Source organism: Penaeus chinensis, chromosome 2, assembly GCF_019202785.1.
Source record: "Penaeus chinensis breed Huanghai No. 1 chromosome 2, ASM1920278v2, whole genome shotgun sequence".
In the NCBI taxonomy this organism is placed as follows: domain Eukaryota; kingdom Metazoa; phylum Arthropoda; class Malacostraca; order Decapoda; family Penaeidae; genus Penaeus; species Penaeus chinensis.
The window spans coordinates 34,851,181-34,868,680 of NC_061820.1; the positions used below are offsets into that span (position 1 = coordinate 34,851,181).

The 17,500-nt window shown below is 39.9% G+C and overlaps 1 protein-coding gene across 9 annotated transcripts in view; it reads left to right on the plus strand.

Moving 5' to 3' along the window:
* Window positions 1-17,500, plus strand: part of LOC125033670 (innexin inx2-like) — a 400,069-nt gene that overhangs the window by 276,386 nt on the left and 106,183 nt on the right. The window contains exon 2 of one of the 9 annotated variants that reach the window (XM_047625390.1): window positions 10,210-10,332. The exons of the other annotated variants lie outside the window; for them this stretch is intronic. The gene's annotated coding sequence lies outside the window, so the exon portion shown is untranslated. The remainder of the gene's footprint in view (window positions 1-10,209; window positions 10,333-17,500) is intronic. 9 annotated transcript variants of the gene reach the window in all.

Sequence of the window (17,500 nt, forward strand, 5' to 3'; positions counted from 1 at the left end):
GTGTGTGTGTGCGTGTGTGCGTGCGTGCGTGAGCTTGTGCGTGTGTGTGAGAGAGAGTGAGACGAAAAGACACGTAGAGAACGGCAGAAAATATGACCGAGGAATGCTGGGTCGGGGGGGGGGGGGGGAGAGATGAAAAATGCAAGAGTAATATTATCAGGATTCGTATGGCGAGACAGCCAGATTTGCTGAGCAGAATTCATAAAGGACGTCCAATAAAGAAGCTCTATACTTATGCAATCATAGAGGAATCCATTTGTACAGAGGAAAAAAACTGTTTAGTCTTCAATGAAATAGGTTTGGAACTTAGGCAGCTTCAGTCAAACTTATGTTGTTTTTTTTTCTGATATGAAACAAAAGCTTTAAAAGGTTCCAGACATAACTTTTTTTAATCTGTTCGTTTCGCTAAGCGAAAGATCTTTAGATAAGAGCTTTAGCTCTGCGTCTTATTCCTAACTAAATATCCCTATAGGTTTATGTGTATCTACCCGTGTTTGGGTCTGTATGTAATTAGGCAGAAAAGTAAACAGAAACAGTCACACGGCAACACTTGTGCATACACATATATTGAAAAGTGTAAGATGACTGTGAGTCCTTTGTGCCTGTGTGTGTGTGTGTATGTATGTGTAATGTGTTCATATTTTCTTAAACTTAGAATGAAGTTTACTCTGTCTCATCGCCGTAAATAAACTACATATCAATCTTAGTTTAAACACGATCAGCTGGATACATTAGAAAAAAAAACGTCGCTAATTTATGAATAGCTTCACATAGTCTACAGAACGAGAGTTTAAGTGAAAAAACAAATACATTGAGTATGAAAACAACAACCGATCAGCAAATTCAATAAGAATTGTACTTTTTGCCCTTTCTTTAATCACTTTTGATATAAGTCTAGATCATCTCTCGAAAAAAATAGTTTTCGAAACAAGGGAAAATGGACACCATTGCCTGACACAACAGAGGTGCTTTTCGCAAACTGATTCATTTTCTCCTTGAGGGGGAGGGGGGGGGTCGTCGTTTTGATTCTTACTACAAAAAATGGGTTGAAGAGGAAGGGGAGGGCAGAGAAGAGGAGAGAAGGGGAGGAAGTGGTGAGAGAGGGAGAGGAGGAAGGGAGAGGCGAGGGGGAGGGAAGAGGAGAGGAGAGAAGGGGAAGGCACGGTTAGAGGGGGGAGGAGGGAAGTGGAGGGGAGGAGGGAGAGGGGGTAGATGCCTCCCCATTGGATTCCTGGACTTACGGGTGAGCGGAAGGGGTGGGGGAGAGCACAAGGCCTCTCCAATACCTCTAGTTGCAGCAATGTCTCTAATTAGAAAGTTTTTTCTGGGGAGCATTTTTATTACTGTCTATGGGGCATTTTTCTTTTCATCCTTCAATTCCTTTTTTTATTGTTATGTTTTTTTTCTGAATTTGCTTTTCTTCTTTATGTCTTCGTGTTGCTTCTTTGGTTTTCCTTTTGTTCCCCTCTCCCGCCCTCATTCACTCTCTCTACAACTCTGCCATTGTCCCTGCTTCTTTCTCTATCTATCTGTCTATTATCTCTGTGTATCTATCTCTATTTTTTTATCTCTCTCCCTCTCCATTTCCTTCTCCCTCTCCCTCATCGTGTCTCTCACAGCGTCTTGCTCTTACTGCCAAACATCTTATCAATCTCTCCTCCTCTCGCATCACATCAAACCCTCTTCCCTCCCGACACCCACTGTGCCGCGTGATGTACTAAATCTACGGTCTCGCACGCCTGATTTCGTTTAGATTTTCCAGTCACGGCCCGTACTACCTACTAAATCTCGCGTCTATGTCCCCTTCATAACGTAGGTTGTGTGGCTGACCCATCTTCCCTCGAGCCGTGATAACACAGAGCAGAGACTCGGTTACGATTTTCTGGTCTTCCTTTGCTACTTCTTTGCTTTCTCCATTTCTTCTTGTTTATTTTCTTTGTTGTAAAAAGAGAAGAGAATAGAAGGGGAGGAAGAGGAAAAAGAAGGGGTTGATAGGGAGTTCCTTTATGTATGCTCCTTCTTCTGTTTTTCATGTCTGTTTTGTGTTTTTTTCTGTTATTTCTCTCTGTATTTTTACCACTGAACAAAAAGTGATGATAACGATAACAATAATGATAACTAGAATCATAACGATGATGTTTTTATTTTTGCCACTAAACGAAAAGGTGATAATAACGATAACAGTAATAATAAGAAGAATCATAAAGATGATGATGGTGATTATAAAACATTGTGAGGGTGATAATTATGATGACAATAATGATGATGATATTAGCAGTGATAATGATGATGGTGGTTGGGGTGATAGTACTGACAACAACAAATATTTATGAAAAAGATAGTGATGATAAAAATTAATGATTACATTGATGATAATAACGATGGTCGTCATCATCATATAATAATGATAACGACGATGAACTAACGATAATCTTACAATTATTATGATTACCATAGATAATGCTAATATCATGATCATTATCATCACAATAATAACGACAGCAAAAAAAGGTGAAAATATAAACCTGAATTCTTAGTTACGAATCTCAAGAGCAGTATGCTGAATAGAACAGAGTACCTCTTCAGAATCTAAGAATAGCAAGACATTTTTTCTTTCATTTTCTCTCTGCTTTATCTGTCGCTCTCCTTTCATTGGCATTCTCTCTCTCTCTCTCTCTCTCTCTCTCTCTCTCTCTCTCTCTCTCTCTCTCTCTCTCTCTCTCTCTCTCTCTCTCTCTCTCTCTCTCTCTTTCGCCCTCCCTCCCTATCTCTTGCTCTCTCTCTCTCGCTCTCGCTCTCTCTCTCTCGCTCTCGCTCTCTCTCGCTCTCTCTCTCTCTCTCTCGCTCTCTCTCTCTCTCTCTCTCTCTCTCTCTCTCTCTCTCTCTCTCTCTCTCTCTCTCTCTTTCTCTTCCCTGTTCTTTGACACATTCCTTAATCCCTTCGCACCGTTTGTGTTGCTTTTGTTCCTTAGTTGTCTTTTGTTTGTCTGTTTGTTAACCCTTTGATGATTTTGTCCCTTTTTTCTTTTTTTATAAAGACAGAATGAGCGAGAGAAAAAGCATTAGACAACGCGAGTTCGTGAGAGAGAAAGAGATGAAGGGAGAGAAAAAGGAAGAAAGAGAGAAGGAGAGAAGGTGAAAGACACACACACACACACACACACACACACACACACACACACACAGAGAGAGAGAGAGAGAGAGTGAGAGTGAGAGTGAGAGTGAGAGTGAGAGAGACCTCCACACTGAGAAAGAGGGAGGAAGGGGAGAGAGTTAGTGAGAATGCGAGACAGGCATACACATAAGAAGGTGGATAAAGAGACTGAAAAATAAAGAAGAATAACAATATAAAAAGAAGAAGGAACCACCGAAAATAGGAAAGAAAACGAAAAGAAAGGGAGTTATATCCAAACATTTTACCGGTCTGAACTTCACCTCCTTCCTGAATATTGCAACACGTAACCCTTGGTAAGAGAGTGTTAGGTACAGCTACACAGTTCTTTTCGGTCTATGCCCTCCTTTTGCATAAAATACATTACGTCATCTCTTACATACGCCCATGTGCAGGTATACAGTATATGAATTTTAATTCCTATACCAAATGCCTGTTCGAGAAATGACTTATTCAACTGCATCCCCTCCCTCTAGTCAAGTGCCATTACTCAATATGCCCACCTACGAAATTGCTCCTTTTAACCCACTGTTTACAAATACACACATATCCTTTCACTCACTGGCTCTCCGTTATCATAAGCCCATCCCACTTGACTTGCTTACTCGCTCAATGGCCAACACTCTACGACAAAAGCTATGAAAATAAGCTTATCAATAGTTAATGAAAGAGTTGATCTTCTCACTATCTCCCCTCTTCATCTCCCTCTATATCCTCCCTTTCACCCATATATAACTGTCTATCTGTAATTATTATCTTTCTTTGCCCCTCTCTCTGCTCTCTCCCTCTCCCTCTCCCTCTCCCTCTTCCTCTTCCTCTCCCTCTCCCTCCCCCTCTCTCCCTCTCACCCTCTCCTTCTTCTCCATTTCTCTCTCCTTTCCCCTTCCCCCTTCTCCCCTTCTCCCTCTTCAACTCGGTTTATGACCTCAGGCGTCAAGTAAGGGACTCGCCAAGGGAATGCCTACGCTGGACATCAGGGACGGTGAAAAGAAATTGTAAAATGGAGGAAAAGAAGATACTCTTGAAGGCAAAGAAGTATATGATGGTGATGATAATGGGGGCAATGTTGTAATAGAAATGAGGAAAGGAAAAAGGCTGTAATTATATGGTACACCTAAAATAATCAAATAAGAATTCATAGGTAAAGATGATAACCATAGAAGTACATTTAAAAAAAAAATAGATTACCGTGAATATTATGATAATAGGAAAAAAAACTATCAAAAAAACAATTACGATAGAGGGAAAGACTAAAGACTATTTAGGAGAAAGATAAAGTTGGAAATGAAGCTACGGCTACATCCTACTATGACAATCCTACGCTTGACATGGCATAGCACTTAAGCTCGTTATTAACAGAAGCCGTACAATTCCATAGCATTACTAGAGACCGTTACCTCGCCCTGCCATGTCTTTGTACGCTCTTGGTGTTAATAGCAAAGTTTAGCTCTATATCTTCAAAGGGAAATGGGTACCAGTCTTTAGTTCTTAGGTACTATTATCACTGGATTAGATGGGTCTATCTTATCGCTATAATACATATATACCGATCTATATGTAATTGTTTCCTCTTTAGCACGAGATAGTGTACCCACTAACGTATATCTGTGATTTAAGGTAAATATAGGCATCTTTCTTTCTCTATCTATCTGTCTATCTATCTATCTGTTTATCTACCTATCTATCTACCCTATCTATCTATCTATATATCTGTCTCATCTCTCATACCACAGACATGAACATGATTTTTTTTTTTTTCAAGCATATTTCCCCCCTTTCATTCCCTTGATAAAGAATGATTCTTAATCAAAGGGATTGTTTTGAGTGTTGTTTACAGAGTGGGAGTCTATTGACACGGGTCGATAGATGTACACTGGAATTTATTGTTTCCCATGTGATTTGTCTGTGTTTTATTTTTAAGCAAACGAGACTTTACATTTGCTGTGCGCCGTGTGTCCTTTGTGCTTTCGAGCTGAAATAAAAGTCTCTCCCACATCAAATATAAATATAGCCAGCGTAGGTTTAGTGGACAAATGTGTACATACGTGAATTCGGAGTGAGGAGGGCCCGGCGAGAGAGAAATGCACCCGTGCATATATTCAAGAAGAGAAATGCATATACAGTAGATACATATGTACACTCACACATGTTGATTCATTATTTACATGTATATATTTGTGTGTGGCCGGTGTGCGGAAAGAGAAAGAGAGAGAGAGAATGAAAATAAAAGAAAAAAGGGAACTGATGGGGGAGAAACACCCAAGAATTACCCATTTAGAAAACTAATCCCATTGGCTCCTTCTGGTGGCATGCGAATCCTATCTGGCGAAAGGTTTATAATAACCAATTTCCCTTTTGTTGCCAGTTCGGACCCAGAAGTTGCCATAGAGAGAGCTCCCATCTATCTTTTATACGACGAAAGTTTACAAGAGACGGCACAATCTTGAAGTTGGCAGTATCATGTGAAGTGAATTAACACGACAGATGTCCCCGAGCCGTCTTACTCTTCCACCACCCCCCCCATTGACCCCCATTCCCATTTCCCCCACCCCCTTCACAAAGACTCACCCCAAAAAAGTTGGAGTCCAAGCGTCTTCACCGACGGCCTTTCTCGTTTCTCCCGCAGAGGATCGGACGCGACAGAAACTTGGAACATTAAATTTCTCATGAATCAGTACCCCCTTCTTCCATCACTCCATGTACCCCCTCTCTCCTTCACCTTCCTTCCTTAACCTTCCCCCATCTTCCTATCACCCCTCCCCACCATGTTCCTTCCTTTCCCCACTCCCCTCTACCTTCCTACCCTCCCCGCCTATCTTCTTTCCCTCCCTCCCCCCACCTTCCTCCCTACTCCCCCCTTCCCCTCCCATTCCAAAGAATTCCTCAACCTTAAACAAAAAAAAATAGGTAAGCACGAATGATTCGAGATGAGGAATGAGGGCGCCGCTGTTTACCCTCCTACCCCCACCCCCTCTCTCTCTCTCCTTAACCCCCCAAGGTCCTCTCTACCCGTACCCCCACCCCTTTCCCTCCGCCCTACCACGTGGCAGTAAGGCGGCCGTGTAACCCGTGTTATTGATCGTGACAAGTGTGATGAGTGTGTGGCGATGAGGGAAAGGGTGTGTTGGTCCCTCATGCTACATGCTAAGGCGGTCGATAAGGAGAACATCCTTCTTTTCGTGCTCTGAGCGTCGTGTTCGATATGCGAGGATTATCGATGTCGTCGTCGGGATTAATTTGGCAAACCTTTAGCGTCTTGTTCTGTATTTGGGGATACATTTATGTCTGTCGTTGTCGCTGGGAATCCAGGTCGTTTCGTATTAACATTTTCTTCAAGATGAGAACGAATTAGTATTTTGCTGAGAATAAAAAATGCAGTGGATATTAAGGTTCTTGTCGAAATACCGTTATCATAAATATGAAATGAATCGCTATAAAAAGAAATGTCAATAATGATATAATATTAAAATCATACATGTGAAAGAATTCGTTCAGAAAGCTGCGCTCAAACAACAAAGGAATTTCGTCATTTTGCATACGCTGTCGTAAGTCCATAGTGACTGAGAGTATCTTACATGTCAGCATAATTTGTTTAATGGCTAGCTGATCTGGGGATTTTTATTTTATTTTTTCTTTCTATCTATTTATATGTATTTATCTATCCTAGGGAGTTTATAATGAAATTCAATGTCAGCAAATGAATCTTCATATTTTTATTAATATTTCACTGAGATTGTAGATATAAAGATTTTAATTCAGTTAACCATTTTTTTTTTTTTCATAATTACATCAAAAATGGTAATCAAAGGCTTCTGAGAAGGACGTAATGAAGTGTGTGTGTGTGTGTGTGTGTGTGTGTGTGTGTGTGTGTATATATGTTGTGTGTGTGTGTGTGTACGTTTGTGTGTGTGTATGTTTGTTTGTGTGTGTGTTTGTGTGTGTGTATATATATGTTTGTGTGTGTGTGTGTGTGTGTACGTTTGTGTGTGGGTATATGTGTGTGTGTGTGTGTGTGTGTGTGTGTGCGTGCGTGTGTGTGTGCGTGTGCGCGTAAGCGTGTGCGCGCATATATTTAAGGCCCATGTACATACATATGTAAAATCAAGTGAATGATGAAATAAAGATAACATGAGTTATTTCATCACCTTTAACAGTTTGACATTCACCGTTCAATTGCCGATGAAAGAAGCCTTTTTTGTGTCGAGTATTCATGCCGCCTGACCCATTGTATAGGTATCTCATTCATCACGAACATTCCACCGCTGCCACCATATTTACGCCATAATCACAAGCATTATGATCGATTAACGTGATCGCTATCGGCTTCCTGTCTCTCGTCAGTAATAACAAGCACAAACAACATCGAACAATAAAGAGACTTCTATTTAAACACGTGCTTCCCGACGCCCACATACACGCCCACGCTTCGCCTTGTTGTTGGCATTGGGCATTTGGAAGGGGGGGGGGGGGAGTCCTCTCTTGCCGTGTAATGTTTTGCAGTGTTGTTCCCACCGATTGCAAGTTTCTGTGAAATTTCCCCAGTTTTGAAAAGGAATAAATAACTGGGATTGTTTTCAATTTCAATTTCAATTTCCTATTCGTTTGTTTTTTTCTTCATTGAAAAACGTAACCCCCTCCATCTATGTATCATGTTATCTGTGAATCTGACTGTTTGTCTCAATTTTGAGAGATACAGTAATTGTATATGTATGATGATAATAGGGCAGAAATGGAGACTTTCGAAACGGAAGGCTAAATTAGAGTATCGAAGCTTCAAGAAATTCAGTGAACCGATTATTTCAGATTCTTTCGTAGTGCAGTTTAAGACATGTGATATTCACATACGCATAAAGTTATATGCAAATTGCATGGATAATTACAAAGATGTTTGTTGCTTATTTGTTTGCGTGTCGGAAAGAGATAGATAAAGAAGAAAGGGAGAGTAAGTGAGAGAGAGGTAGATAAAAAGAAAGCATACTAATAAAGAGAAAGACTGGGTGCAAAGAAAGAGAAAGAGAAAGACGAAAGCAGGAGAGAGAATGGGGGAAATTCAATTCAGATAAACATATTTCCATCGTAAAAGAATATAAGCAATTTATTTTTCCAATATACTTTCAAGTCCGAGATGACTCTCGATGGCGCACAAGGAGCTCCAGCGAAGCAGCTTATAAGAAAAATTGATAATGAGGGCATTTTCGACAATAACTAACGGTTGATTCAGTTTTAACGGTCAGTTCTAGCGACTAACGGTTACGAAATTCAAAATCTCCTTCAGGTTTTGTCGGTTTACATAAAACTTTATATTAGAAATGGCATTAGGACTTTCGATGAATCATTTATTTTAATCTAGCATGAATAGAAATAGATATTGATAGTGAAATTATATCTGTATGAATGCAGAATGTTAGGAAAAATATCCGGTATTGAGTCTCACGACTAATCGTTCTTCAAACTTTAAACCCACTCAACAAATAACAAATGCTGCGAAACGAAACCTCAGAATCAGACCAAAAGAATTTATAAAAAAAAAATTAAAAAAAATAAAAGCCTAAATATAAGAATAAAAAATAAAGGAAAAAATACCATCTCAGAGTAAGGGACTAGCTTTCCAACCAAATTTCCTCCGAGATCTAAAGTACTTCCTGCCGACCAAGCAGAAGCGCGCGATTCATGCATCTTGAACTGTCCCGCCATCTGTGCAAGCGATGACGCACCAGCGGCAGAGGCTTTCATACGCCCACTCAGCATATACACCGCCCGCACGCCTACGCGCTCACACTCTCCGAGATATAATTCCTTCTTCGTTTGTATTTCTATTTAGTATTTTATTTTCTTGTATTTTGCGTGTCTTGATATTCTTTTTTTTAGGGATTTCTTTCATCTGTATATATTGTTATTCGTATGTTTTCCTTTCGTTTTTTTATCTTTTTAATCGTATTAGCTCTACTCTTGCAGTGCAAGACACAAGGAGATCCGTTCGAGGATATTTTCACGGGTTGGGAAGCGAGGCAAGTGAGGATGTTAATGTTAAAGAGGAGGGGCTTTAAGGCTTAAAGGATTTCATACGGCATGCGGCTGAGGCAGGATTCGTTGTGATGCTCATTGCCGGGAAGTTTGGCGTGAGTTTTGTGCATTTTGTACAGCACAGGATGGAGCTAATAGGGACGTTTTCTCCTCTCCTCTCTCTCTCTCTCTCTCTCTCTCTCTCTCTCTCTCTCTCTCTCTCTCTCTCTCTCTCTCTCTCTCTCTCTCTCTCTCTTTATTCGTGTTCTTCTTTCCTTCTCTCTCTTTCCTGTCATTCTCTCTCTCTCTCTCTCTCTCTCTCTCTCTCTCTCTCTCTCTCTCTCTCTCTCTCTCTCTCTCTCTCTCTCTCTCTCTCTCTTTCTCTCTCTCTCTCTCTCTCTCTCTCTCTCTTCTCTCTCTCTCTCTCTCTCTCTCTCTCTTTCTCTCTCTCTTTCTTTCTCTCTCTCTCTCTCTTTCTCTCTCTCTCTCTGGAATCGTGTGTAGTCTTATTTTTTGTGTGTACAGATTCCCTCTTTACAGGAAGTGAATGGCTTACCTCATTACCTTTAAGGGAATCTCGTGTGCGTGTGAGTGTGTGTATATCGGCAGAAGGTTAATGAAATTGAAGGCATTAAATTCATTAAGGTTTTATCTAATCCACTTTATAATTACAGGATTGTGTTGCTGATATATAGAGGACGTTATCGTATCCTTCTTCTGATCCTAACCCTTCCTTCTTCCCCTTTGTTTCTCTCATCCCTTCCTTTCACTCCCTTCCTCTTTGCATGGCCTCCTTTTACGTCAATACACCTTGGTACCTTGTGCATGAGGAAGGACAATGTTTTCAATTAGTGTATGAAACATAAAGATGAGTTATGCTTTTGCTCTAGCCCTTAAGCGTGTGTATAAGAGATTACTTGAATTATATGTTCATATTTTCTCATCGTAAGATTCAGCGGATGATCACGACATTGTGGTATCAGCTGTTCCCTTGTTTTAATGTTTATGATTCTAATTGATTCCTTTTCTTTCAGGTAAGTAACAGTCCTGTGACCAACTTTGCTAAGGCCCCCTGCCCCCGGCCTTAGACTTCCTCCCCGGTCCTGGTTTTACCCCCGATGTGGGCCTTGTGGGAACCCCTACTGCCGAGGTGGATTGTAAGTATGAACACCCACGCCCTTCCTAGGGTTGGGTGTTCCTCCCCCCTAGCACCGCCTGGCACTGGCTGTGTTTGGCTTTGTTCTCACGGGTCTGATGTAAGAGATAATGTAGATATCTGATATTTTTTGTGTTGATCGTGTTGATTACGCTGCTTCTAGTTGGCGAGTAAAGTCAATATTATGATATTTTTTTAGGGACATCGATTTACAAAGTGCCAAACGCAGTCACAGTGTCCAGGGGGGACAGTGTCATAATACGCCCTAAGTAATTGGCCGCACATGAACTTCACACTCGTAAATCTCTCGACACAGCCACGCACATACACCCAGGCGCCACACCACACATGCAATAACTCCATGCATTTTCTGTAGTACACCATGCACACAAAGCACAAGCTCCACGAAGCTCACTATGCACAGACTTCTCCACCGGCTGCCGCACCTTGGCCTTTAGCTCACGTACCGCACCAGACGCCACCGGTGATCAGACAGGTCACGTCAGGTCACGGGGCTTAACATTTTCATTTTGTGCGTAGGTGTCTGAGGCTAAAAAGTGAATCTTTATTTCCTTTGATAAGAGGATGTTGAATTGTATCTTTTTTGACTTGATTATTGATCATGAAGGATTTTGTCTGTAATAATAAAGACCTCGGATGTTAAGATATTTGATATCTTCAAGGTTAAAGGTGCGGCTCGCTATGGCCTCATTATGACACTGTTCTCTTAATTTACCAAGTTTGAAGTTTCTTCCAACATTTAAAGACACAAGAGTTTGTTTAGAGTTTTGAGTCTAAACTTTTACAAACTTTATTTTCAAAATTTCTTATGACGGAAGACTTTTTCATTATATTTAATTTCAGTCTTTACTGCTCCAGATATTGTTTTTTGTGTCACCTATCATTATTTTAGAAATCAAGATCATTTATGATAATTAACTAAAGTGTTTCCATCAGTGTTTCCTATTTCATTTATGTTTTATAGCAAATAAAGTAATTGTTGTAGATTTATAAAAGTGGACTAATCTAGAAAATTAGTCAACAGTGATTAGAATAGATTCACTTCAAATCCATTAGTAATTAATGTTAATTTACCTGTCAGTATATCTTTTCAATGTTCGTACAGAATAAAAGGTTTGTTGTACCTGTCGAGAACTAAATCATTTTAGTATTAAAGATAACCAAACAGTTTGAGAGGGTTTACACACGCTGTTTTTTTTTTTTTTTTTTTTTTTTTTTTTTCTTAACACTTGAGCTCCGCCGCTTCGTGTGTCATGCAGTGGTCGACGCGACGAAGGGGGAGGGGGGGGGGACAATGACAGGGGCGGGGATAGTGCGGGAGTTGGGAGGAGCGTCGCCAGCTGTCTATCCGTCTCCTGAGAAACTTGGACCGGTCGTTTTGAAAAGAAATTAACTTTGACTCAATCTTCCGTTTGATCTCGGCAATGTAATTGGGCTAGGTTTTTATTTTTTATTTTATTACTTTTATCTAGATATCTTTTTGTGTCAAATTTCTAATGACGTGTTAGTACGTCTGTGTCTTATTTTTTCTTGTCGTAGTTAGTTAAATTGGCTACTGCTGTAGAATTCCGTAAAGTGTTGTAATTCAGATCGGTGCCTATGCTCATGAGAGAGACAAAAACAGAAAGAGAACAAGAAAAAGAAAAGAGATTTAGAAAAATAGAGAGAGAGAAGGTAGCTGTGTGATGCATATATATATATATATATATATATATATATATATATATATATATATGTAATATCTTATAAATGATACATAATACATAATATATGATATATATTATATGATAATAATTTATAATATTTATTTATATATATATATATATATATATTATATATATATATATATATATTATGTATATAATATATATTTATATAGAATATATTGTGTATATATATATCTATATATATATATTATGTATACTATATATGTATATATGTATATATATGTATATATATTATATATATTATATATATTATATATTATGTATATTATATATGTATATATATTATATATATTATATATATAATATATATTTTATATATATATATATATTATATATATATATATATATATATATATGATATGTTATATATATATATATTATGTATATCATATTGTTTATATAATATACTATATATATATTATATTATATTATATATAAATTATATATATATTATATATAAGTATATATATATATATATATATATATATATATATAAATGTGTGCCGTAGGAAACATTCAATTATAATTTCCATTTTCCCCTTATCCGTTAGGCCTTACCAACCACCTGGCGAAACCCCTTCATATATATTTATAAACCATCCATATATCAAGTCTTAACACTCCCTCCCCCGCATCCCAATCCCCCCTTCCTAACCCCAGCCCCCTCTCTCTCTCTCTCTCTCTCTCTCTCTCTCTCTCTCTCTCTCTCTCTCTCTCTCTCTCTCTCTCTCTCTCTCTCTCTCTCTCTCTCTCTCCTACGCCACCTGAACCCTTAAACCCTTATATAAATAGACATCTCGCTCTTCCTTCCAACACAGACACAGTCCTTCTGTTTACATCTTGAAGGCGTCGGTTACCTTTGTGTTTATAGTCTGCTTTGGGGTTTATCACTGCTGCTCCTTGAGATGTTACGTAACCCCTCCTCCCCTCTCCCCCTCTCCCCTCTCCCCCTCTCCCCTCTCCCCTCTCCCCCTCTCCCCCTCTCCCCCTCTCCCCCTCTCCCCCTCTCCCCCTCTCCCCCTCTCCCCTTCTCCCCTTCTCCCCTTGAAGAAGAGTATGTGTATATCTTCATATCTATATCTGCTGTTTACTTGGCATTAGCTTCCATATGGGGATACATACGTATCTGTTCTATTTTTAGCTACTGATTTTTTAGGGGGTACAGGGCGCACTTTAATGAGGATATTGATGAATAGAGGTTTGTGTTTCAGTAGTTTATGTGATATGTGTTTATTTGTTCCTAAATAGGTTTATTTTCTTGATATCGCTATTTGATTATTTCCACGTCTATAATTTTATGACTGGGACAATACTGATGATTATAACGATGGCAATTATGATGGTAATAGTATATGGATTTACTATATTGATGATAAAAGTATAATTATTGCCATGGTGATCATCATCGTTAATGATGACTATGATAAAAACTTCAGCGTTCAAAAAAGTCCTAGTCCCAGTCTAAATACATGGCAGTAATGCATATGTATTGTTGAAATGTTGCATAAAATTAATGCCCGCATTAATAGTTTTAAATTTGAAGAGAACGAGAAAAGGAATTGAAGATATGATTCTCAGATCTCACGCTGTGATGTAAGGTGTAAGGTATTTAGCCAAAAAATACTAATAATGATGATGGTTATAGTAGTAGTAATGGTAATATTACAATGACGATTATAGTAATAATAGTGATAATATTATCGATAATGATGATAAGGATAACAATAATAGTAATAATGATAACAATGATAATTATAATTACAGAAATGATGATAATGATGATAACAACGACAATAATTACGATGATGATGACAATGATAATAGTAATGATAATAACGGTAATAGTAATAAAATCTTAATAGTAATATTCATGGTAATGATAATGGAGATGATAACAATAATAAGATTAAGAATCAGAATGATAAGAATGATAAAAGTATTTAACAATAAAAGAAAAAGACTATATATCTCAAACTGGCCAGCATTAAGGACGTTTATGGCAGGGGGCATTGGTAGGGGCGAAGAGGCGGACGGAAGTGTAGCGTTTGGGGAAGTTCTGGTGAAGGGACGATGGGAGGGAAGGGAAGGAAGGGAAGGTGGGAAGAAGGGAGGAAAAGAGGAAAGGGATGGAGGAAGGAAATGTCGAAAGGGAAGGTGGGGGGGAAGGGAGGGAAGAGAAGGAAGGGAAGGTGGGAGGAAGGGAGGAAAAGAGGAAAGGGATGGAGGAAGGAAATGTCGAAAGGGAAGGTGGGAGGAAAGGAAGGGAAGGTGGAGAGAAAGAGGAGGAAGCGAAGGTGGGGGAAAGGAGGAAGAGAAGGTGGGAAGAAAGGGGGGAGGAAGGAAATGAAGAAGCGAAGGTGGAGAGAAAAGGAGGGAAAGGGGAGGAAAGGAAGGAAGGAATAGAGGGGGAAGTGGAAAGAGAAGGGGGAGGAAAGAAAGAAAGGGAGAAGGGAGGAGAAGAAAAGGCAAGGGGTCAAAACGACGGAGGTTACGGAAGTGAAGCAAGGAGAAATGGAAAGGGAGAAAGAGAGGACAGGAAAGGCTGAAGGGAAGGAGAGGAAGGGAAGAGAAGTTAATTACCAGATTCAGCGAGAGATGGCGCTGATGGGACTAGTCTGTAAGGTTATAATTACTATGATTAACACAGCGTTCTGTTATTTGGGGTGTGTGGGGCCAGGGGGGGAGGGGGAGGGGGGGGAGGGGGAAAGCTAGGGCACTAATTGGTCGAATGAGGTTGAAAAGAAACAATTAACGGGATGGAAAGAGAATTTTGACTACGTGTGATACATTTTTGTTCGGTTAATGAAGAATCATTTTCTAGAAATGGATGTCCCTAAAGAATTAGATAGAAATACATACGTACATACATATGTACACACACATACATACATACATACATATACATACATACATACATACATACATACATACATACATACATACATACATACATACATACATGTATACATACATGTATACATACATACATGTATACATACATACATACATACATACATACATACATACATACATACATACATACATACATACATACATGCATACAAACATTTGTGTATGTGCGTGTGTTTGCATGTGTGTTCGCTCGTCTGTATGTATGCAAGAGTATTTATAAGTAATTTTATTTATCAAAAGACTTAAATCACTCCATAAAAAGACTCATACTATTGATCAGCCAAATCCCTCCACGTCAAGAAAATTAACAAGAAGAAATTATCTTGTAAATATTTGCAATCTTCCGTTGTTTTAATTGTTATACGATATCGTCCATAAATTCTTGATAAAAAGGGGCATTTTCTTTGTTCTAATAATTCGCTAATTAAACAGTCTTACATACAGCCAGGGCCGTAACCCTTTTAATTGTCCAATAATTAAGAACAGAATAAGCCATACCTATCTCATATCCTTAATTTCCTTGATATTAGTAGTGCTAATTATAATCGGCATTATCAATGTTGTTATTGCAGACCAATATTTTTAGTTTTATGATCGATGTAATTATTCTTATTCTTACCATCGAAGTCGTTATGATTCTTAATTATCATCATGAATATCAGTTACCATCACCATCATCATTGTTACCATTCATTGCATCAACAACATGAAATCAATGTCATCCTTATTATTGACAGTGTTTTTATCTTTATTATCATTGTCGTCGCTATAGTCATTGCTATTGTTAGATTAATTATGATTGTGTGTATGTGTGTGTGTGTGTGTGTGTGTGTGTGTGTGTGTGTGTGTGTGTGTGTGTGTGTGTGTGTGTTTGTTTTTTTACACAAGTGTTCGTATGAATGTGCGTGTTTACTTATCGCCCGAGATTTACATGAGCCATATTGATGCATGACGCCAGACTGAAAATAATTTTCTTTTGTGTCCTCACTTTGAGCCAGGTTTCCGCGTTTCGATGCTCAAAGGGTAAAAAAAAAAAAATGGACAGCACACAAGATATATTAATCAATATTCAATAATGCATTTTAGGGATTATCTTTTAAAAGTCCTTCAAAGTCATGGACTGATTTTGGATTCGGCATTAGATTTCAAAGTACAGACAGAGGATTCAAGTTTTTTTTTTGGGGGGGGGGGAAAGTGTTCACAATAGAAATAAAAATCGGTCGCATTATTCTCTCTGGGCAAATAACGCGGAGAGTAATTAAAAGTATAAGTTTCTGGTAAGGTTGTGGGGCGTGAAGCACGAGGTTAACACTGAGTAGCGGACAAAATTATCAGCCCGCGACCTCTGACTTCCTGCATCGTGAGTTGTAGCCCTGGCTGTGGCTTCGGCTTCGTGTTGGGTCGAAGAACTTTCGAAATCGATGGAATTTACTTCTTGCGATGCCGCTCGAAGGAATTGGACTGGAGATGATTCTCCTAAATTTTGATTGGAGTATTCTTAATTGGTTTTCTGACAAAGTAAGCATATCTAGTCTACACCTGCTTAGTCACTCTAGGAAGTGATCGATTCCGATTCGAACAATGTGTCACTCAGCTATTGTCTTTCAAGTGGCAGAGGTTTCAAATATTTCACAGAGAGAAGCAGTCTTCAATGACAACATTTAGTGCCATCTTATGGGGATATTGTTTTAGAGCTTGCCCGGGAAAAATAGCCTTTGTGAAGGGAGTCGCTTAGGCTGACGGTCGGCCGCAATCCGCCCTAGACCCCACAGCAGGAAGTTCATTGTTTCGAAGTATCGACGCCGCAGAAGGTACACGCAGGAAGAGGTGAGGATTCCCTTCAGGTGACCCTCATGTTCGCGGCCAGCCTCCGCGGGATGAGCACACGTGTGCAGAGCCTCCCCGGACGCCGCGCCTCCCCTGCAGAGCCGCAGAGCCTCGCCGACGGGCACGGTGCGGGCCGTCCCGTGACCGAGCGTGTGACCTGCGTTCGCCTGTGTTGGGATTCTTGTGCACGTTCCTTCGTCCTTATCGCGTTGCCTCTGCCGACGATCCGCGCCTGATGAGTGATTCCCCCGGCTAACTGAAGGCCGAGTGCTGCAGCATCTGAAGAGGCCTCCGCGACGCCTATGACGCAGACCCTCTCTGCCTGCGCCTTTGCTCGAACGAACCTCCGCCGCCCCCGACGCCATGTAAGTTCCTCTTGCTCTCGTCCTAGCGGCTAGTGAGCTAGTAGTCGAGCATGTGCCGCCCTGAGTCCCTCGCAGCGCCAGGGAAGGCTTCCGGCACGAGGTAGAATCCTCCGCAGAAGTAGGCCCCCTTTCCCGTGCCGTTGATAGCGACGGCAATACAAAGCCTTTGCAAAACGCAAGAATTCTAGCGTATTTTTAAGGTAATTGTATATTCTACCAACCTTCCTGCAACCCCCACCCCTATCCCTCGGGGTGGACTTGTTCTGAACGCGGTGGTTCACAAAGAAGGATGATTCACTTTCTCCCTTTGAACGCC